Source organism: Rhipicephalus microplus, chromosome 9 (assembly GCF_043290135.1).
Source record: "Rhipicephalus microplus isolate Deutch F79 chromosome 9, USDA_Rmic, whole genome shotgun sequence".
NCBI classification, from domain to species: Eukaryota; Metazoa; Arthropoda; class Arachnida; order Ixodida; family Ixodidae; genus Rhipicephalus; species Rhipicephalus microplus.
The window spans coordinates 62,480,372-62,502,662 of NC_134708.1; the positions used below are offsets into that span (position 1 = coordinate 62,480,372).

The following is a 22,291-nucleotide window of genomic DNA, read 5'->3' on the forward strand; positions in this document are numbered from 1 at the left end:
GTGATTTGGACATGGGATAGCAAAGTGTTAACAAGCTGACTTTATCATCCGAGAATCCCTCAACTATTTTGCAAGAGAAGTTGCTGTCAGCTAGATCTGTACCTAAGGAAACTAGGTCTAGGATAAAAAGTAGCCTAGTTGGACATGAGATGACTTGAGTAAGCCTGAAGGATCGAGAAATATTTAATAATTCATGGCATATTGTAGCATCATGACCCGTTACAGTCAGAGAAGGACAATCGATGTCAAGAGCGTTAAAATCGTTCATACAGATAAGTCTTGTTGAAGTGATATTTACATTGCACATAAAATTGGCAAGAACTTGAAAAACTTCAAGGGATGATCTGGGTGGGCGATACACAATGCTAACTACAGTACACCGATTTTTTACGTAGACCTTGCATCAGATGGGTTCTGTTTCAGCAGGCAAGGGCAGCACTGAGAACAGGATATGTGACCGGATAAGTTGTGCAACGCCGCCGCCGATGCCTTGTGTTCTGTCCTTAAGTACGACAATGAAACGGGGTGGAGTGAACTCAAAATCGTAAATGTTACAGTGAAGCCATGACTCTATGATGCCAATGATATGAGAGGTATTAGTTGCGACAAGAGACAATAGATCTGAAAGCTTTTTAGCAACCCTACAAGCATTGACTTTCAGGACCGCGATGTTTTCATGAAGGCTACATTGAGATCATGCAGTTGATAAGGCAGGATTCAAAGATGCCGGTACTCAAAATCGAGAGCCAGGTGCGGAATATGAGACTTTCGATAAGGAGTACGAGGTGTCATCTCAATTATAACTTATGTTGTCAATGAACGCATGATCGTATCTTAAGGTCACCTCAGAGCCGTTGTTTCAAAAATAAAGTCAAGCTTCTCAAATTTTCATCTGTATGTGTCTAATATTTGCAAAAATATTTTCTGTGATAAACACGTTTGAGCCTTTCAGTTTAAATGCATTTTTAAAAAGAAGGGCTTCTTCCCACTTGGTAGAAACCTTTAGGATGACAGGTCGTGTTTGGTCACTACATACTTTTTCAAGCCTGTGGACGCATTCGATTTGTGGGCAGGTAATTTTCAATGTATTGTTAAACGCAAAAGGTAATGCTGCACTACAGCGTACTAGCGTTTTCAATGGGATGCTCTAAAATACTCTGAATGATTGTTCAGCGAACTGGGCGCGCAAGGAAACACACACATGAAGCAACGAGGCACACAGCACGAGCGCTCTTGCTGCTTGCCTCTTTGCTTCGTGCGTGTTTCCTTGCGCTCCCAGTTCACGGAACGACAAAGTAACGGGTTGCCGTAAACACTGGCTTGCGGCAGCTCGAAGGGTGATGCGCAGGTGTCGTCCCACATCGAAGTGATATGACGTGCCCATGGCAGACAGTCCATGACGTCCACATGCCGAGCCAGGAATGACTGGGCAAAACCATGTGCATCAGAGACAGAGCATTTGACATCCCAGAAGTTCAGATTCTCCAAGTCGGCGAGGAAATGCAGAAATTGCAAGCAACGAGTAAACATCGGGCTGGTGCTGCTGTGACGTAGCCCACTTGAGTCCATTTAGCGGGTGCACAGCAAGTTTGAAAAGATTTCATACACTAAGTGTTTGAAGTACGCACCAGAAACGGTATATTGTTGTCGTGTTCAACTCTCAAAGGTGAAGCTTCAGATACCCCAATTTTTTCACGGCCCTTTGTTTTCATAGATTCATTCTGATCATTCCTTCATTGAGCTGGGAAACCTCAATAATGACACTAAAAATTTATTTCATTTGTTTAATAGAGAGAGACACTGCTATTCAAGCGCATAGAACATGCAGTTGTACTTACTCGCTGGCTCAAGTCTCACGTGTGTGTTGTCTTTCATTATTGCTACGACTCAAGAAAGTCATATTCTAAACGTCCCGCAATGTCTAAAAGAGAATGTCTACACATTTGATTGCCTGGCATCAACAGTAATGCAACCATCTTTATTTAGCTACAAGGCCTCTGTTTAATATAATCTATCGAGATATCTTGTGCTAATATGGTTGAACACACACATAGCTCTTTGGTTCGATTCGCAAAGCATTTGTTTCTTTTATATCTAATATGCTGCTACAATTCACTGCCTCAATGTTCAATTTCATATTACATTTTCTTCCAAACTTAAGTGCTCAAATTGGTATTGCCCTCTGTATAGAGGTTGTCTTTTCAAAAAATAAGTAGGCACCAACTAGGTAATGAAAAGGGTTCACTCAATTACAATAATAAGAAAAAAGGTTTGATGAAGCCCAGCTAATGTTTAGTGTACTGTGTTTCTGCTTTTTTTAGCAGTTAGTTGTGTACTTTTGCAGATGTGTCCATGCCTTTTTGAAGAAATGAACAAGTCTCGTGCTTTGGATATTGTCAGAAAGGAATGGCTCCAGTGTCCTCTTGGAAATAATAATTATTTCATGGTAACATTGTTGCTTAATATTTTGTGAATGTGGTCCATGTCCGTGGACTGCTCCATAGAATAGGCTTCATTGAAATAAGTGAAATTCACTATTCAGTTCTGGCTCTGTTTGTAAATTGAAATTTGGAGGAAGTGTATAATGAATTTCTTTGTGATGGTTATGTTTCATCAGTGTGAAGAAGTATTGCCTGTTTTGTAAATCCATGGTGGATGTTAAGCATTTATTCTCTCACTTCTTTACACATCCGCATGTGCCGAAAAGAATTAATTTGTATCGAAGCAACGGCAACACTCGGTAGTGCCTCTTTGATTTTACACTGTTGAATATAAGCATTTCGTAGTGGCAACCTGATGTTACTTTATTATGCATTTTGCCCTCTCAATCATTGTTGCATGTGTTTGTGTGTGTTGTGTTTTCTTGTGAACACAATTTTTGATATGGACAAATAAACCTATTGTTTTGCAGTTCCACTTACTTAGCAACAACCATTTAAACTTGCCTAAACCTTTCTTATTTTCTTCTTTCATAAAATATATTATCGTTCTTGATTCGATCATTCGTATTTGCCTTTGCCTTTTCTTTCGGTGATGCTTAAAATGCACTTAGGCCATTGAGTTGATCGCACTGTTTTGTAATATATGCAAGGTTGTTTTACCGTTCTGGTATATAAGGACAGTCTTAGAAATGTAATTGTCATTGTCTTACTGAACAGTAAGAACTTGATAAATCGAACATGTTTGTTGGTCGAGGCCAGATTCTGCATTGTTTAATGGCATGAAGCTCTTGTATTTGGTCATATTTGGCCTGAACCAAAATAACTCGTTGAGTCGTTGTCGATTGCTGAGCACAAAGTGCCAGCCATCAACCATTTTACTTGTGGAAAATACATGAGCACATAGTGCAGGTAATGGTTGTGGCTGTAGGTAAGGGTGTTGTGGAGAACATCTATCAGGCTTTTTTGCTTCTCTTATGCAAAATAAATAGAGTATTTACAAATTGATGAACACATAGAAAATGTTTTGATCTTACAAATATTAGTTTTTTTTTATGTTCTTGGTTAATTTGGCATTTGGTCGATTCAGATGTTTTGTCCAGTCCCGTGAAATTTGAGCGAACGAGCTTTCAGCATAGTTATGCGATGAAGTGGAATTTGTGCTCATATGTCTGTTTGAGTAAGTGTCTGGAGCATTATATGGTGCATAGCTTACTTTTGTTTTATTCAATCATTATGCTGTCTCTGAAGTAGTTTAGAGACAATATTGGGAATCGTGCAAACTGTGCAAGTACACTAAAAAACTTATACTTTTTCCTGTCTGCATAAGTGTGCGAGCATTTCTCTCCACCAAAAGTGTGATATAATTTTTATCTCTTCTTTATGAGTTGTATTCCTTTTTAATATTTTGCAGTTCTTTTCATATTGACCTTGTTCACTCATACTTCATTTCTTATGTTTCGTGCATTGAACTGTGAAGGTGTTTGGTTACTGTGCAGCATTTCATGGATTTTTATACGGGAAAAAAAAGTGCAATAAGTGTTTTACTGGAATATGGCCTAATTTAATGGTGTATATGAAATAAGCTTTGTCATTTAGGTATAGTACCAGAATTACATCGATATTGTATACGGGCACATTTACTGGAGGTCTTCTCATGTTTTAGACATAGTATGTACAAAGAGAGAGGGAAACTGTTTGTAACCATGTCGTCGTGGCACGGTTATTGCTCCAAGAACATGTGGCTTGCTTATGCGAAGGTGATTATGTATTTTATCTACAAGTGCTGTAATTTTTCTTCATTGCCTAGGGCTCTTGTGTAGTTGCACACAATGCATGTAAGGTTTTCATTGCCTCTATTTTGTCTCTCTGGTTTTTCAGGTTCCTTGTCTTCGGCCTCCTGTGAGGCGTATCATTCACTTGTGTCGGTACGAGACGGACTGCATTCGTGTCGTCAGTGCAGCTATGCGACCAAAAACAAGGCCCTCATGCAAAGACACCTCTTCAAACACATAGGCGAGCACCCCTTTCGTTGCCACCTGTGCCCAGCTGCATTTGCTCGGAAAACGAACCACAAAAGACACATTCGTACGCACAAAGGGGAGCGTCCTTTTTCCTGTGACTGATGTAATGCATCGTTCTCCCGGCGAAATACCCTCATAAATCACATGCTCACACACACTGGGGAGCGTCCGTTTTCCTGTGACCAGTGTAGTGCGTCGTTTTCACAGAAGGCGACCCTCACTGCCCACATGCGCACCCACACAGGGGAGCGTCCCTTTTCCTGTGACCGCTGCGGTGCATCGTTTCACTGAGCAAGACCCTCAGGAATCACATACGCACACACACAGGAGATCATCCGTTTTCCTGTGACCAGTGCAGTGTGTCATTTTCACAGAGGGGGAGCCTCATTAGGCACACGCGCACCCACACAGGAGAACGTCCATTCTCCTGTTGCCACTGCAATGCATCTTTTTCACGGAAACACCATCTTGTAAAACATGTGAACTGTCAGCATACAAGAAAGTCAACATAAAAAGTGAGTTGTCTACATGCACTTTCTTCATAGAAGATGCAACTCAAGGTTTTTTAATCTGTAGAACAGCTCTACAAAATTCTAGCTATTTGCATAACTTTTGATGGCTGATTTCAAATATGTAATCAATTTTAGAGTGATTTGCGCAGCTTTGTTTTGTACCATGACTGCGTAAAATAGTGTTACAGTGGGTTCACTAGATTGAACCAACAGCAAAAAATGATTGAAAGGGTGAAGAGGCGAATAACGCGCAGTTGTGGCACGTACTTTTTGTCCGTCCCCTGTGAATAAACCGCTGTTCAACCTTGTTTACAAGTCACGTAACAGAATGGTCGAGGTGCTGGGTACCCCAAGTCTCTAACAACGAGTTTCCATTCCTTTGCGCTCATCGTAGTCCTCGCTTTGCGGGACTACCACCAACATCAACAGAAGAGATGCCTCTGAAACCGATTCTTACAAGGAGCCACCAAGATTTTGTGGGACTGGCGAGGAAGACGTAGACGGGTGGTTGAAGCAGTGCAAGCGGGTTAGGGAACTTACAGCTGGAACTCCGTCGCTCAGATATCGTATGTCGTGCTCTTTCTCACCGACACTGCCCTCCTCTGGTACAACAACCACGAAGATATGCTCACCACATGGGATATGTTTGTAGACGCATTGAAAAAGTGCTTTGACGATATCACAATGAGAAAGAAGCAGGCTGAACACACCATCTCTCAAAGGGCTCAGCAGCCTGGTCAAACTTGCGCCACATACATCGAGGAGATTCTAAGGCTTTGTAAACTTGTTAACCTCAGTATGTCTGAAGAAGACAAAGTTGGCTATTTTATTAAAGGCATAGCAGAGGATGTGTACCAATTCTTGATCACCAAAGAAAACCTGTCATCTGTGGCCGACATCGTGAAGCACTGCCATACCTTTGAAGCACTGAAGATGCGTCGTATAGCGCCGAAATATGGGCCGCATGGCTAACGTGCCGACAGTAGATAGCGTCGACGCCAACCCTCCATCTGACCTGTCATCGACAATATGACAGATATTTCGGGAAGAGCTTCTCTGGTGCCGTGAAATAAGCCATTCCAGCAGTGATGACTACTACCGAGGCAACCAGCCTGGACTACCTCCTGCCTCGTTCTACCATCTATCAACGTGGTGAACATGGACAACTACCGAGCTTTGCTTCGGTCCGCACCGGCTAACTGACCTCCCTTCGCCAACGAGCAGCAGGCACGAAACACCTATGCCCTGCAGCGGTTCCACACTACTTACTCAACTACAACGGGAAACAGGTATAGGTCGCGAGATCGAGCAGAGTCGCCATCTGGCGGCAACTGTCCGAAGGGTGAAGTGAGGATTGCTCCTTGCGTAGTCTTCTAGCCAAGTCGTGTTTCTATGTGCGCTTATATGATGTACGTTCTCAAAGTGTGGTTTGTCCGGTCAGTCAACGCTAGTGTAACTGTTTGTACGTGTGCCTGATACGACTTACGAAAGCATATGGTTTTTCTTGGCTGCTAATGCATTGTAATAAGATCGGTGAGTGCAACTTTCCAGAGTGCTGTTTATATTTGTCATACCTGCCATTCAGAGTAGATGCCGCTGTTTCAAGCACATCGCAAAATGCTCTTGGCATCCTCCAGAACATGAGCACTTATATTAAATGCTGTGTAAATGCAGCCTTTTATAGTGACTTGGTTGTAAAAAAAAAAACAGGCTTTAGGTCATGCACTTGCGCACTGTTGGCAGGCGTACATAGGGCACTGTAGTTTTTTGATCATGTGAGGATCCGTAGTTGTGCTTATATGACCGTGATAGCACTACATAGAAATATTACTATTGTCATGACTGGGGATTCACAGTGCAAGAGACACCCATCAGCTCCTCAAGAGGTGCTCGTCGACGAGAACGCTGTCTGCATCCCACAGGAGCATGGGAACACTCCCAAGTGCACTGCAAGGAATGCAGACCAGTGTGCCAGTGACATGCTGTCGGCGTCGCACACGAACGCGGTGACACGCAGTCAGCGTTTCAGGAGAAGCGCGTGCACGAACCGATGGGTATAAAAAGGGCATCGCATGTGCGCAGGGGTGCTCTGTCTCTGTGGTTTTCGTTACGGCCGGTCGTGTCTCATGTAAAGGTGCTTCTAGACACCTAGTGTTCTTCACACCTATAAATACGTAATTAAATTGTGTGTTTGTGCCATGAAGAAGCCTTGCGAGGGTTCTTCCTTTCCCAGCGTTTGGGTGACTGCCTGTAGCCCCGCTGCTCGGTCACATCACTATCACTTAAACTGTGAGACTTTGGTACTTACACTGTTCTTAAAACAGATCTGCCGTGCGCTACCATGTGCTTAAATTTAAGAATGCTTTAAGAGCCTAGACATTGAAAGTTAATTCAGACGACATGCCTTATATATAAAGTCGTATTTGTGCAGCATTGTTGGTGTTAGCGTTTGCGTGGCATTGTTAGTGACCCACAGAAGGCACACAGTGGTAATTTTTTGTCTGAAAAAAAAAAAAATGCTTGTTCTTAACCAGGTTTTTCTTGTAGTATTGTCATGCATATAATCCATCGCTGAAAGCTTTCTTCTGAACTCTTATATAAGATTTTTACTGGCACAAGAATATGTGCGTACACGTGGTACATGCAGTGTATTGCAAAGCGCCCTCAGCCACTAAGCTTTCCTGAATAGACTTATCAATTGTCTAACATTTCATGGGGAACAGAATGAGAGAAAAAAAATTATACACATATAAAGTGCGAACGGTGGTACTGGTACTCCTATGCCTTTACATCATACTGGAGAGCACCCCTTCAACTGCCACTTTTGTACAGCAGCATTCACTCATAAATTGAAGCCACACTGGAGAGTGTCTTTTTGCCTGTGTGCACTGTGACACATCCTTCGCACACGAAAGAGTACCTCATGTGTCACAGGCTCATTTACACTGCAGTGTGTCCTTGTTCCTGTGTTCACTGCTACGCATCCTTTTCTGGGAAAGACATGGATATCGATGTGTCTCGTAGTCATTCAGACTCTAAAAAGACCCCTAAAAACATAAACCCCTGACCATAAAGGCCCTTAAAAAACTAAAAAAAAACCTTAAGTGCCAGAGCATTCGTAGTTGCAGAAGCACAGGGAGGGGTTTTTTTCACATTTTTGTGATTGAAGTTTCATCCGAGGTGCATGAAACAGTTTTTATGTGATTTAGCAGTTGAATTTTTTACAGCGTATGGCTTAAAACCAACTCTTATTTTTAATAAAAAGTTTAATAAAAAGTGCTTTTTCGTGATTTTACAGCTGTACCATGACGACAGAGGTTTGACTTGTCTTAAATGTAGGTTACCTGATAATGTATTCCTCCCATGCACCTGCGTGTGGTTGCACCTTATATACTGGATTAACAAGAAAATCAGACAAGTGTGAAATTGAGGTCAGGCCTCTGAGGGATGCGCCACATTGTCTTTCCTGCAATTTTATCACTTGACGCTGTGGTTTATTGTACATTTGATATGTTCTATTTGGTCTGTTTAAAGCAAGCTTTGTTGTAATCATATTCTCAATATAACAAATTGTTGTTTTATGGCAATGTCTAGCGAGCATATTTTGACCTTCGCGAAAGGAAGCATGTTTTTTATTCGCTAGTTCAATAAAACAGTCCCTCTGATTTCACAAAGGGCAATTGAAGCAGTAATATGAAGCTTGCTAATGCCAGTTCTCAAATGGTTGCCTGCCTTTCTTTCAGCTGACACATCTTTGATAATATTGTGTGCAGCATGACAGCGAGGAGCCATGGACAAAGCGTCTTTCTTTGCCTCTGTAAAGAAAGCGTCTTTCTTTGCCTCTGTTTTTTTCTCTGCTTGACAAGTTTATTCTAAAATCAGCTTAATGTTCGATCCAAAGTTCCTTTCAAATTCATTAGTGCATTTTTGAAATTTCGTCAAAGTGTAGCTACTTGGAAGTCATGACAGTAATGTTATCAATGTGACAAAAATATGGTGTCAAGGTATTTCACATGATTAGTATAAATAATAATATTGATCTCCGGACATGCACACTCTCTGTTGAATTTTTATTGTTGGTAAACTTAACATTGAAACACTCCTACGTTTAAGTTGATGTGCAGGTTATCGCACGTGAACGAAACTGCCTCAAGGTTGGTCTGTAATGCATCTGTGAAATAAACACATTTCAAGAGATGATGTAATACACAGCTATCAGGATAGAGTGTTGTAGTAGATGTAGGGGCATGTGAACAATCACTTAAAAAAGTAAACATGGCAACGGACCAACCACAGAGCCCTCGGAAACAGCAGATTGCACATGTCCAGATGACGAGGCTGTATCATTTATGATGACACATAGTTGGTGGTCCGTCAGATAGTTCTTCAGCCATTGTAGGAGTTTAAAATTCCCAGGAATAATAAGTTGAAAATAATAAAATTATGCGACACTACACCAAATGCTTTCCTAAAATAATGGCATTAACTTTTACATTGTCAAAACACTTAGCTCTGTCTTGTACGCACTTGGTTGGGTCGTACATAGAAACCCTGCATGAGAACCATGTTGAAATGAATGAAAAGAATAGGGGAGAATGTGTTACAATGCATGAATAAATGATGTGCTGAAGTATGTTACTAGAGAGTGATGTTAAAAATATTGCTACATGTACCCTATCACCATCTTTGTGTACTGGTGCAGTATTTGCTATTTTTTAACAATGTGGAACTTTTCTTTATTGCAGTGATGCACAAGAGGGAACTCAAGATACACAAAAGTGGTTCTGTATTTTTTTTTTTCCATCACAACTGGTGGAGCTAGTAAAAGCCCTATAAATATTGTGCCCTCACTAGAGAGCATCCCTTTCCCTGTGTCCACTTCAATGCATCTTATTTTGTGCAAAGGGAGCCTGAAAACACATTTGCGCCTGCACAGGAAAATTTTGCTTTTTTATTTGATATCCATATTTTATGCGCCATGTGAGTATCATTGACTGCATGTGCTTGGGTAGATAAACACTCAAGTAAAACAAGGGGAAAGAAGAAAACTTTTGGGGGCTAGTTTCTTCTTCTTTGACACAGCCTTATCTAAAACCTGTAGATAATGGCCAAAATGGCGACAAAAAACTCAAGCAAAATGTTGAACGATGCAAGTTTCTTTTGTTTTGTATGTTTTGTTACCACCTCAATAAATTTTAAAAGATGTTTTAGAAATGATTTTTCAAGATGCCTGCAACAATGATGAACTTGTTTCTGTGTTTTTTATTTGCTGATGTCGCTGTAAATTGTACGTAAAGAGGGCTTCGCCACGATATCATAAAATGTGAGAAGAAGCCGACTTGAACTCTACAAATGTGTATATGCGTGCTGGGATTATTTATCAGCTGCCAGCTTATAAAAAGGGCTCATATGTCGTGACGCTAACATGCACAAAAAAACCTGTGGCGCTGAACAACACTTTTTTTTGGGACGTTAAACTCCTCATAACAATCGATCTGAGCAACACTTCTATAGTTGGTTAAAACCTAAGAATAAATACGCGCTCCGCTTCCAGTACTGCAGCACACTTGTTATTCATCTGTGCAACAGAGCAATGATTGGCGATTTTCGCTCTAACCATAAGCACATTTTTGATGGTACTATGATATCATAAAAGTTCGTCGTTCCTTGTTAGAACGTTACTTTTCTCAGAGTAGTGAATTCGAAATTTTTGATAAAATTTGCTGAAACGTAAAAATTTTCCTATCATAAGCTGGTAAAAGAAAGCTGGTGAAGAGCCTGTATGGGCAAGTGATATGACTGAAATTTGTGAAACCTGCCTGACATCGCGTACATAAACGATTGCAATTCGGTAAGACATAGTATATGCAAACTCTGCTTGGAGGGGATGGTGACCACTGTAAGTGGAGCTTACATTTATTCTTATGCTGTAACCGACTATTGTTGTTTTAAAAGGGCCTATATACCCCATAATGTGGTTGGTGGGAACACCGCTGGAGTAGCTCAGGTGGTGGATTACCGGACGTGTTATTAGCATGTTGCAGGTTCAGTTCCTGCCAGCTATAGGTTCTTTTCAACCACATCACTTTCCTCACATTTACATCATAATTAGTATTTTCTTGGCTGTACTAAGTAATGGCAAGCCTAACAAAGACAATCGAGCCCTTAGGAATCTCCTTTTTTTGTTCATTGTGTATCTCAGCAGCCATAAAAGTGAACATTCGGGAAGTTTTTTCTGCACAGAAAAACTTTAGAAGCTTTGCAAAGCAATAAACCTACAAATTTTCCATCTTTTAAGCGCAATTTTTTGTGCCAGCGGTTTTTTGACGTCACATGTTGACATAAGCTCTCGATTGGTCACATTAAGAGAAAAATCGGCCGTGAATTGCTTTGGCTCGCAGAAGCACGCCTGTCCTGTCGTGTCTCGCATGACTATTGGGTGCAATCGTTCAGTTTCACTTGATTTGTTTGCTTTTGACTGGGCGAGCGAACGTGACAGCATGTATAGCAGATAAGCTCGAAATACAGATCGGCCTGACCCTTCGTGCTGACATGTTGTCCACGTGCTTTAAAAAATAAGTTGCGAGGGTGCGTTAGTGCCTGTAGGAATAGGATTTCTTTTCAATTTATGTATCGTGAGCATAAAGTGGTATTGCCTGTCTTGCAAAGCACTGGTTGATTTTAACCATTTATTTATGCTTTTCTTTACACATCCGCATGTGCCAAGAGACACAAATTTGCATCTAAGTAAGGGCAACACTTCGTAGTCTCATTTTGATTTTACACTGCAGAATGTAAGCGTATAGCAACAACCAGTAGTTACTTTATTATACATTTTGCCCTCTAAAACTTTTGTACGTGTGTATTGTGTGTTCTAGTCAAGAAAATGTTTGATATAAACAAAAAAACTTTTTGTTTTGCAGTGACACTTACTGAGTAACAACCATATAAACTCGCTTAAATTTTTCACATTCTCCATCATCAAACATTGCACCATTCCTGATTTGATAATTCGTATTTTTTTCCCTTTCTCTCAGTGATGCTTAAAATGCAAGTACTGCATTGAGTTGATTGCATTGTTTTGTAGTATATGCAAGGCTGTTTTACCGTTTTGGTGAATGAGGACAGTCTTATAAGTGTACTAGTCATTGTCTTCATTCAGTGTGGAGTAAACGATTGATTATTCGAACATGTTTGTTGGTTGAGGCCAGAATTTGTGTCATTTCATTGCATGAAGATCTTGTTAATTTTGTCATAATTGGCCTCAACCCAGTTAACTCGTGCGGTGATTGGGGAGCGCTGAGCAAGAAAGGCCAGCCATTTTGCCTGCGAAAACTGTGCACATACTGCAGCTAATGGCAGTGGCTGTAGGTAAAAGCTTAGTGCAGAACATCTTGCAGGCCTATTAACTCTTTCCTTACCACACCTATTCAAATCGATCACCGGTGATCGTCGCTTTTGGATAGTCTATTTTTGCATGTTAAATTTGTTTCTCCTGCACCCAGCACTTTCTAGTAGTTAGCTCAGGCACTCAACTTTCATAATCAATTTCAATTTGCCCGTTTCGGCAACATAGTGGTTTTTGACCGACCTTTGCGCAAGCCAATGTGTGTATCGTTTAAAAAGTGCATTAGGCTGACAAACTTGACAGAGGTGCTTTCACGCCGAATATAAAATGAAAATGTCAGCTTTGCAATTTGGCAATGTTGAACAGTAATAATTGCCATAATAGTATGCCAGATATTCAATAGAGAGCTCTTTCTAGGAGTCGGGGAAAATTTGTTTTACAAAAAATATTTGCGAAGGTCCGCTGTGTGTTTAAAGTGTTGAAGTGGTCTTCTATGACTGTTTACAGCAACTTTAGTTTTGCTTGCTTGGTTATATCAGACACACTGCAGGGTTGCATCTAGTGTCACTAGTTGCTCCTATGACGCCGTCGTCACGCGCACGTGGGTGCGCACCAGGGCTGCAGAACTCATGCACTCATCAAAACTCTCTTGTTACCCCACCTGAACTGAGTGAGGTTGAGCTTAGTGTTCGAAGATGACTGCACCTCAGCTTCAAGTTTTATGGCGATGAAGTCTTGTCCGAGACATCCGCAGCTGTTCATGGATTTCTTTTGTGTAAATCCTCAAGTTTCCTCCTCCACCACAACTGCGTATAGCTTCTGACCTTTGTGCACCATCTTATAGCTACTCCGGTTACATGCGTGGTCCACACTTCCCTGAAGCGCGGGGTGTTGGTGCTAACTGCAGAGCTTCTTCTAACTACAAGAAGGCTCCCGGAGCACATCTTGGGTCTGACTACAGAGGAGTGCGAAACCTTTTAGAACTGAACGCGATAATATCTTTTTTTCCAATACGATATATGCAAAAACTTAAAGAAAATATGCCTGGATGCATATATGGGAACGCCAACCTATGGAGAGTGAGGTGGCTCATGAAAAGAGATGACACTAGATAAAATAGAGAAGTTCATTGGACACTTCAGTTATAGAGGAATTATTCAGACCACAAGTAGCCATCTATAATAGAACACCTGAAGTTTCTTATCACAAGACAACAAAAATTTACTCAGAAAAGAGTGTGAGTACACTTGTGTTTCACGAAAAACTATGCAATGCTTCACTGCATGACTTGAGCAATGAAGCAGCACCTCGGTTCTGATTTTCTTCATCTATGTGAAGAGGAACACTTTGTACAACGTTCATTATTTTTTAGACTATTACTGGGTCATTTATCTACAAAATGTTTATTCTAGATTTTCTTTGTCTTAAAAATTTTTGCATATACTATAGTGTTTTTTATGGCACTGTTTACTGTCTGGCAACCGTAAATTCCACTCTTTTCACATTTTTATTCATTCAAAAATATTTTTGTTACTCTACAACATATATATTTTGGAAAGAGCATTTCATTGTGCAAAGCTTGGTGTTCTGGAGTACTTTTCAAACTGGCAAAAACGATCTTCCTGAGACATATGAAAAACAACCATTTTTGTGCGGTAACGAAAGATAGGGGTCTTGTAGCTTGGCCGCATTGTGAACAAAGTTGCAGGATTACGAAACTTGTGACTTTTTCTCTTATCTTTTGTGAAATAAGTAGAAGATTTACAGATTCATAAACGCATCTATATAAACACATAAAGTGGGCTTATGTTAGAAGTATTAGGGTTTTTCTTCATATTATGTTTAGCAATTGGTCAATACAGATGTTTCATCCAGGCCCGTAAAATCCGATCTAACAAGATTTTTACACAGTTACACGATAATGCAGAATTTGTGCTCAAATGTCTCTTCGAGTGAGTGTCTGAAACATTGCATCGGTTACTTATGTTGTATTCAAACATTATGCGGTCACTGAAGTACTAGCTTAGAGACAATAAGAAGAAATGTGTAAACAGTGCGAGTATGCAGAATATATTTTTGGGCATATCTCATAAATGTGCCAGCATTTCTAACTACCAAACTGTGATATAACTATCCTTTCCGAATGATTTGTTTCCGTTTATTTTAATATATTTTCAGAGTACGATTCGTATTAACCTTGTACACTCATATTTTATTTCTTATGCTGCATGCGTTCAATTATGAAGTTCTTCATTTGCTGTGCAGTATTTTATAGATATACTTATGGAAAAAAAAAGTGCAATAAACGTTTCACTGGGCCTAATCTATTAGACATTATGAATAAACTTTGTCATTTAGGTATAGTACCAGAATTACATTGATATTCTAGTCGTGCACATTCACTGGAGGTCTTTTTATGTGTTAAGACATAGTATTTACAAACAGAGAGAGAAACTGTTTGTGACCATGTCGGCATAGCATGTTTATTGCTCCAGTAACATGTCGCTTGCTTAAGCCCAGGTGATTGTGTATTTCCTCTACATGTAATCTTTCTTCGTTGCCTAGTGCTCTTGTGTAGTTGCAGACAATGGGTGTAAGGTTTTCATTGCCTTCCCCTTATCTCTGTTTTTTTGCAGACTCATTGTCTTCGGTGTCCCGTGAGGCGTACCATTCATTCGTGTCCGTAAATGGCAGACTGCATTCGTGTCGTCAGTGCAGCTATGAAACCAAGAACGAGGCCCTCATGCAAAGACACCTTTGTAGACACACGGGCAAGCGTCTTTTTCAGTGCCACCTGTGCCCAGCTGCATTTTTTCGGGACGTTGACCTCACAAGGCACCTTCGTACACACACAGGAGAGCGTCCCTTTGCCTGTGACCAATGCAGTGCGTCGTTCTCACAGCAAGGTACCCTCAATGGCCACATGCTCACACACACTGGGGAGCGTCCGTTTTCCTGTGACCACTGCAGTGCGTCGTTTTCACGGAGGGGGAACCTCATTAGGCACATGCGCATCCACACAGGAAAACGTCCCTACTCCTGTGGACAGTGTACTGCATCTTTTTCGCAAAAATACCAGCTTGTAAACCACTTGCACCGTCTTCATACAAAAACATTGACATAAAAAGTGAGTTGTCTACCGGCGCTTTCTTTCAAGGGGAGATTCAACCTAAGGTTTTTTTTTTAATCTGTAGAACAGTCCAATGAAATTTTTGCTACTTACATAACTTTTTGTGCTGATTCCAAATATTTAACCACTTTATAACAATTTGCATATCTTTCTTTTGTACCATGACTATGTTTAAGATATAACAATCTCTGAACAAACTTTTCCTGCCACTAAGCTTTTTAATTATGAGCCATTAATGGCTCATATTGCTCTACAATAGTTGTAGAATGCAAATAAGTATCAAGAAAGTTTGCATAGAACATTCAGAAGAGCAAGAAAAGTTGTAATAATGTGAGAAGACACAAATTGTTCAGTCCATACTAATTGTTTTCTTTAAGTTGGAAACAATTATGTAAATTATATGCTTTAAAGAAGAAAATTTCTTTCTTGACATGTTAGGGAAATGGGAAACTTTTTTTCATAATCTGGCCCTCAGAAGTAATAAATAAATTTCGAATTTCAAGAAATTGCTGAAAATATCATCTTGAGAAAAATACATTTTAAATGTAGAAATCAAAGTAAATCTTTGTGGTAAAGAGATGCTTTTTAAACTGATTTTTTTTCATTATGAGATCTTGAGAAATATGTGTTTCGAGCATGGGGCTTTTGTAAGCTCCTCATGCAAAATGCGATGCCTAATAAACTGGTGACCTGGGTGACCTGGGGGCTTGTTCTTGGAACTCCCGAAGGAAGACGTGCGTGCCAGGCTGTTTGTGGCAGTGTCAAGGCTGTTGGGTTCCAGACCCATGTGAGTAGTCCTGGTTATGACCTCGTCTTCCCGCAAGGACGACACCTTTTGTGTCAGGTTGCTGTGGCAGTGGTTTCCAGTGTGCACTTGGCGAGTGACACAGTGACTCTGTCTCCTACAAACGGCTGCCCTCCTCAAGATCTTTGCTGATCTATCGACCCCGACATCACCGACGCTTCATCGCAGCATGCCATCATGACTTCTACCAAACTTAGTTATCGGGTTGCTAACTTGCTTAGCCTAATTTATCTGGACTCTTGGACAATCTGTTTGTGCAGTCGCTGTTTTTCTTTTCCTTCTTGTCTGCTACTTTCTTCTTTCATTTACTTTTTATAATTCATAATAACAAAGCATTATTTTTTCACTGCGCGGTTTGGTTTATTCTACCACTTAGACGATTTCTCAGTGGCAGTATTTAAGATCAAGAACCTAACACATGACAAATGAAAGTGTGCATATGTGCGTGAATCTGACCGAACTATAAACAAGTATGTAGAGCAAGAGTTGAGGCCTCTGCCTGTGAGTGCACATAGGCTTGCGCAAGTTGTCAGAGCTCAATATTTTTCCTATTTGACACTCATTGAGGATTTGCCAGTTTGAGTCGGCGAAGGAGTTATATAGATGTAGTTATTAGATGACATCCTGTGGCGGGATGCAAGCAGAGTGCAGTGCCCGTCTCTGAAACATTACAGAAACATGTGTTCACATTGAACTGCGAAAAGTGTTAATTCAATGTATAAAAGGGGAAGTTCTTGGGACACACCATTCATAACCAAGTAATTCACGCTGGCGCATTGAAAGTGCAGGCTATTATTGACATGAGACCCCTTTCAAACAATCAGGAGCTGACAAGGTTTATGGGAATGGCAAACTACCAGATGAAGTTTGTCCCGAACATGCCGAAAATAGCCCATCCCATGAACACTCTTCTAAATGGGGAACCCGAGTGAGTATGGACCTCAATTTAACAGAAAGGTTTCAAACAATTATGAAAGCCCAGTTCTGTCGGAGTGCAATCCGGAGAATCCAGTGGTAGTTTCTGTCGATGGGTCTCATCGTGTGGGCTGGGCGCTGTTCTAAAACAGTGGCAGAAAGATGAAGTCCACAGATCTGTTGCGTACGCCTCCTGTAGTCTGTCAGAAACGTAAAGGCAGTTCAGACAAATTTAGAAAGGTTTTGCTGGGACCTGGGCATGTGACAAGTTTCAGGAGTATGCCACAAGCTTACAATTACCAGAATCCATAGTAAACAAAGTTCAACCAATAGAACAAATAAGGATGTCGTCAATATGCCGCTAATCGGTATGTAGTAACCGAATGTCTGTTGTAACCGTTCTGCATTGCCTGGTGCTAAAATCTTATTCTGTGCTGTGACAGTTTCCACTGGTTCCTGTTCTACTTGTTTCTTTACAGGTTCCTTGTCTTGAGCCACCTTGGAGAAGTACAAGTCACTTGCGTCTGTACATGGCCAACAGCAGTCTTGCCACTAGTTTTATGTAACCAAGGTCAAGATTTAAATGCAGACACCTTTACACAGTGGCGTACCAACTCTTTCTCTCTCTCTCTCTCACACATACACACATCAGGAAAGAGAACTTTATCGACGTGCTCGCATTTCGATATAAATTTGCATAAAAAGAAATGACACAAACGCCCATTCTTAGATACCATGAAGTTCAATCACACTCTAACAGGCCAGGGAATGGCTCCCTTTGCCCAATTTTCGCGACATATATGCGACGCTCATATTACTTTCATGCCTCTTTTTCAGATAATGCTTTGGCGTTTAACATCTACAGATACCACAAATGTTTAATAAATTTATCATGAATGTTAGTCGTTGGCATAGAGATGTACCAAGCATCAACGAGGATACACTTGCGTTGAATGGGGCTATTGCTGCCGAACACCCAAACATACATTCGGCAAACCCTCCTTTATCAATGTACAGTAAACATTTGATTACCCCTGTAATGGCGCGTTTTATTTTAGTGTTATATGTCGATTCCTGTGACGGAGGGATCAAGAATGTTTTTTCAAGGAATGATTACTGTTATATTTTGTATAAGTAATACATCTTCTTGCACATACTCAGGCATGCGTGTATTATAATTTGCCTTATTTGCTAATAGTCTGTTTAGTGTACCTGGAATGTACAATAATTCATAATATTGCTATTATAGTATTACTGTTATTAACCTATTATTAACTTCTCAATCATTTTCTTTAAAAATATATCATTTGTGGTGTTAGGGACGTAGTACATTGTTTACATTCATTGTATCTGTATCAAAAAATTTTTAAGGGGCTTCCAGGCACCTTTGTTAATACATCAACACAAACGGTGTAGACAAAATTTTCCTTTAAAAGAAGAAAATGTGGGCAATTATAACATTAAGCTATCTCTCATTGCTTCCTATCAAAATGGTCGTTAGCTGTATATTGAGTTCAATTGAGTATATTGCACAACAAGGTTGGGCAGAGACAAGGCAAAAAGCTGCACTGAGCAGCTTGAGGGGAACCTTTCAGGAATATTGGTGTAAATGGTCTTTGTCATGCACACTGCACCAGCTTGTTAAGCGAGGCAATAAATGACATGAAAATGACCCATCGCTTAATGACCAGCCCTGCACGACCATGTAAAAAATAAGAGAATAAATTATTTTCGATACGGCATACTGTTTTTCGTTGGTTCTTCTGCATTTAAAATTTTCTGTGTGCCACAAAATTGCCTGCTTATTATATGGCGTCACGAAGCCGGAAAGCATCTCCTTGAAAATGTAATTGAGTAGGCTAGCTGCCAATCGCATAAACAGCGGCCACATATAGCAGCCGGCAAGATTAATTGTAAGTTTATTAAAATATTTTCACATGCAGCGTATTGGTGCTTAGTAGTTTTTGCACGTATACATCTCTGTGAGCTCATACTTGCTGAGAGAAAAAAAATAGAGAGAAATGAGCAGCGCTCTTTTACAATCTGAGATGTATTTTGATTTATAAAGGACAATTCAGGTTAATTGAAAACCAACTAGCCTGATTCCTAACTAAGCCTCCATAGGCTTAGTTAAAAAAACGCCAAGCCTGCGCGGAAGGTGCAGCACAGTCACAGCTAATGCTAGGCGAGCGATCTTAGAGAGCTTTTTCTGAACACTCATTGGGTAGCTGCTGCAAGCACACTTACTTGATATTCATTACGGATATTACTACGGCATTAATAATAAAAATTTTTGGATAGCACGCCAGCATTCGCTATGCTATTTATGCCTGAAATGGGTTCCCCACAGTTACTATGTGAACAAGAACAAGCTTTTCTAGTGTGTTAGAGCATCGGACAACCCACTCATTACACTGTTCGCATTGTGCGACGACTGGTTGTTCTGTCGCTGTTTTAAAACGCTTTATAAGTTGTATTAACGCAATTGCTTTCCCGACATCAAACCTGCCTAAGGCAAGATTGCCAACAAGTCCCAAGCACCGGCATGGCTCAGTGATGGCATATTGGGTGTGACTCGAGTTTTGATCTCGTAACAGCTTTTGCTGTAAAACCGTGGCACTTGACCTTCTCCCTGGTCCAGTGGGTCAAGTTGTGGGGCAAGCTTAAAGGATGAGCTTCCTACTGAGCTCGAGTTCACTGCTTTATTCGTGGCCACTTTACAAGCTGTCACCATTGCTCCAAGTTACCATAAGCACGGCTGATCAGGCTTATCATAGACTAAAGCGGGAAAAAAATTTAGCCTTTCAGTACAGAAAAACTTAAACATTAACAACGATTCATCACACTTATTGGCTCGCTACAGCTTCGACAGAGCAGCATTGGTGGTATATTCTTTTCGAAAAAAATTATTTTCGGAAAGAAACAAATGCTTTGGCCAGTTCATAAACAGTTTGCTCGTTCCCATCGGCAATTTCATCAACAAGTCACAGCAGAATAAAAGCATGAACAAGTGATGTAATAATATAGGGCCCCTGTTCAGCGCTTGCCTGCTCTGCAATACTACACAACAAGACACAAAAGTGTCGCATAGGCGACCCGCACCGCATAGAGCCTACAAGGAGAATCATCACAGTGGAAATGTTGGCCGAATTTCCCTCTGTTGTAACATTGCCTCGTAACATTTTCATTCTCCCGTAAGAACAAAATTGTGTGGTTACTGTTGTGATGGAAAACTTCGCCTTACTTGTTAGTTTCCTTTGCGTGTAGCCAAGAGTGACCATTCATGGTGCACTGTCGAAAGTTGGTGGGCTCAGCCCCCCAACTTTACTCGGTTGGTGGGCTAGCGCCCCCTTTGCCACCCAAGCTGGTACTCCTATGTCTTTACATCATACTGGAGAGCACCCCTTCAACTGCCACTTTTGTATAGCAGCATTCACTCATAAATTGAAGCCACTCTGGAGAGCGTCTTTTTGCCTGTGTGCACTGTGACACATCCTTCGCACACGAAAGAGTACCTCATGTGTCACAGGCTGATTTACACTGCAGTGTGTCCTTGTTCCTGTGTTCACTGCTACGCATCCTTTTCTGGGAAAGACAACATGAGTATCGATGTGTCTCGTAGTCATTCAGACTCTAAAAAGACCCCTAAAAACATAAACCCCTGACCATAAAGGCCCTTAAAGAACTAAAAAAAAAACCCTTAAGTGCCAGAGCATTCGCAGTTGCAGAAGCACAGGGAGGGTTTTTTTTCACATTTTAGTGATTGAAGTTTCATCCGAGGTGCATGAAACAGTTTTTATGCGATTTAGCAGTTGAATTTTTTTACAGCGTACGGCTTAAAACCAACTCTGATTGTTAATAAAAAGTTTTGAAGTGCTTTTGCGTGATTTTACAGCTGCACCATGGAGACAGAGGTTTGACTTATGATAAATGTAGATTACCGGAAAATGCACTCCTCCCATGCACCCGCATGTGATAGCACCTTACATAGAGATTAACAAGAAAATCAGACAAGTGTCAAATTGAGGTCGGGCCTCTGAAGGGTGTGCCACATCGTCTTTCCTGCAAGTTTATAACTTGATGCAGTGGTTTATTGTACATTTGATATGTTCTATTAGGTCTGTTTAAATCAAGCTTTTTTGAAATCATACTCTCAATATAACAAATTGTTGTTTTATGGCAATGTCTAGCGAGCATATTTTGGCCTTCGCGAAAGGAAGCATGTTTTTTATTCGCTAGTTCAATAAAACAGTCCCTCTGCTTCCACAAAGGGCAATTGAAGCAGTAAGATGAAGATTGCTAATGCCAGTTTTCAAATGGTTGCCTGCCTTTTTTTTTCAGCTGACACATCTTTGATAATATTGTCTGCAGCATGACAGTGAGGAGCCATAAACAAAACGTCTTTCTTTGCCTCTGCAAAGAAAGACGTTTTTGGGGGCCAAACTTCTTAAAATGGCACCCGTTCATCTCTCGTCGTGGTGCGTAACCAGTCTTACGTTTCGACCTGCAAGGTGGTGCCAGTGGGAGATATCTCCTGTGCGTTGTTGAACAATAAAAAATTCACAGCGTGATCATTAACTAAAAGCTGAATTCTCCTGTCTCTCAATTCCCAATAAGAAATGTACATTGAGCACTGTCTGACAAAAAAGAGTTGCTACGTTATACTCACTGGGCGTAACCTCCTTAGTTTTAAAGAGGTTTAGCCAGCATTGGGCCGCAGTGCCATGAATACAGTGAACTAGTATATACCATGATCTCGAGGTGGCTAAAGGTGGGAAGCAGACACGAAGCGCAAGCCGTAGAAAGTGTGCGTGCCAACTCTCGTTTAGTCCTTGGAATATCCGCGAGGTGGCGGTGCTTCTATATGCGGAATATATGATGAAAAGATGCGAGATGGTGGTACATGGAGTGTTGACTAGATGGTCAAACCGAGACAGATGCATGGACGGACACGCGGATGGGTGCACGGACGGATGGACGCATGCACAGACGCAGGGGTGGATGCATGGACGAACGCATGAACAGATGCAAGCACGGCCAGGCGAATGGACACATGGACAGTCACACAGACGGATGCATGGACGGACGGAAGCAAGAACAAATGCACGGACGGATGCTT

General features: G+C 41.0%; 1 protein-coding gene and 1 long non-coding RNA gene across 2 annotated transcripts in view; both read left to right on the forward strand.

The window, feature by feature from the left end:
• LOC119163286 (uncharacterized) overlaps positions 1-22,291 on the forward strand; it is a 78,516-nt gene that overhangs the window by 14,931 nt on the left and 41,294 nt on the right. The window lies entirely within an intron of this gene.
• Positions 14,806-18,914, forward strand: LOC142771828 (uncharacterized). The gene is made up of 2 exons (XR_012886171.1): positions 14,806-15,449; positions 17,652-18,914. It is a non-coding gene; the product is annotated as an uncharacterized LOC142771828 (long non-coding RNA).